This window comes from Mustela putorius, unplaced genomic scaffold, assembly GCF_011764305.1.
Source record: "Mustela putorius furo isolate JIRA1106 unplaced genomic scaffold, ASM1176430v1.1 tig00003853_pilon_pilon_pilon, whole genome shotgun sequence".
NCBI classification, from domain to species: domain Eukaryota; kingdom Metazoa; phylum Chordata; class Mammalia; order Carnivora; family Mustelidae; genus Mustela; species Mustela putorius.
The window spans coordinates 82,089,222-82,091,160 of record NW_025422005.1 but is presented as its reverse complement, the minus strand read 5'-3'; the positions used below and the strand labels follow the sequence as shown (position 1 = coordinate 82,091,160).

Below are 1,939 nucleotides of genomic sequence, written 5' to 3'. Positions count from 1 at the left end.
ACTATCCTCACTTTTTTTGTCCTAGTCTTTCTTTAATTAGGTATAATTTGGAAACCACATCCATATATTACTACTTCCATGACCCACTTACTTAAAAATACCAGGGTGCCTGGGTGGCTCAGTGGGTTGATGATCCCACTTTTGATTTTGGCTCAGGTCATGCTCACATGGGTTGTGGGATCTAGCCCTGTGTCGGGCTCCAAGCTCAGCAGGAAATGTGCTTGAAGATTCCCTCTCCCTCTCCCTCCATGCTCTCTCTCTCTTTCTCTCTAGAATGAATAAATAAAAAATTTAAAAAATACCATTGATGTTCTAATTATCAAACATCTTTTTGTTCCTCTTTCTATAAATCATCCGATTTTATACCTCTCCACATTTAACACCACCTTGCTTTTTTTGAAAGTCCAATCTTTCTCATGGTACCAGGAACGCATGTTCCATCTTAAGGCTCCACCCTCTTCTACAACCTTAACATTTTCTACAGATGGCAGCTGCTTCTCAGCAACAACCCTCTCTCATAGAAGGAAAGCAAGAAAAATCTTGGTCATTTAGCTATCTCTGAGTTTTTTTTAACCATCTATGGCTCTGTTTCCTCACATTTAAATTGGAGATCACAATATAACAAAAATGCCTACATCATAGGTTTGTTGTGAGGACTAAATGAATTAATTTATGTGAAGTGCTTAGAAAAGTTCATGGCACATAGCAAGTGCTATAGAATTGTTTGCTGTTATTTTGCTATTATTCACCTTCCATCATGTGTATATTGGTTCTAAGTCTTATCACAATCCAACTTGTATCATGGTTAAATATGTACATGACAGAGTGGTCCCAGATGAAGTGGTAGCCTAAACAGTTGGAAGGCTCTGTATCCCCAGGGTCATGGCCAACAGTGAATGCACCTTATTGTCATCAAGCTTGATGGTGTCCAGCGCAGCCTGGTGGGAGAGATAATTAAGTGTTTTGAGCAAAAGGGATTCTGCCTGATTGCTACGAAATTAATTCAAGCTCCTGAAGACCTTCTCAAGGGATACTACATTGACCTAAAGGACCATCCATTCTTTGCCAGCCTGGTAAAGAACATGCAATCAGGGCCTGTCGTTGCCATGGTCTAGGAGAGGCTGAATGTGGTGAAGACAGGCCTAGAGAGCCCATATAGACTGCAAGCCTGGGACCCTTCATGGGGACCTTCACATCCACATTGTCAGGAACATTATCCATGACAGCGATTCTGTGAGAGTGCAAAAAAGGAGACTGGCTTGTGGTTTCAGCCCGAGGAGCTGGTGGATTACAAGAGCTTTGCTCAGAACCATGTCTGTGAGTGACAACAGAACAGACCTCAGAACTTTGTTTACTCCATAACCTCTCTTTCTCATGGGGAGGTGGTCAGCCTCTAGGAAATCAAGTTATTTTTAAGAACTCCCTTATAATCTGGAGGCAAATCTTGGAGCTGGGAGTGGTCCCTTTATAGTATTATGTGCTACCTTTAGATGAAAATATTGTATTTCCCTCCCAAAAAAATATGTACCTGACAGACTATGTTGAAAATTTCTTAAGGACTACCACAGTGTCTTATTTATGTATCTCCCACAATGCTTTGCACATGGGAGTTTGCAAGTAATGTTACTTAATTGAATTGTTAAACTGCTTGCATTAGTAAAGTTCTGCTCTCTATTTCTTCTACTTTTTATACTTCTTGCTAAATTTTACTTTCATAGGCTCAAATATAATAATAAATTAGGGTGACATATAAAACTGCTGGTTCTTGAAAATTAAGCCCTGGAAGTATTTTAATTTTATTATGAACCAAGAAGCTGTGTCATTTTTTTTTCCTAAGAAATTAATTATACCTTTAGATGAGAGGCTATCATAACGTGATTTCTAGACCACTGATGGCCCACAAGTGCCCTCTGAGTGGTCTTCAGGCTCATCGCTTGTA

General features: G+C 39.8%; 1 pseudogene; it reads left to right on the top strand.

Moving 5' to 3' along the window:
- The first annotated feature begins 882 nt into the window (after positions 1 to 882).
- On the top strand, positions 883 to 1,325 carry LOC101670811 (annotated as a pseudogene).
- The last annotated feature ends 614 nt before the right edge of the window (positions 1,326 to 1,939 follow it).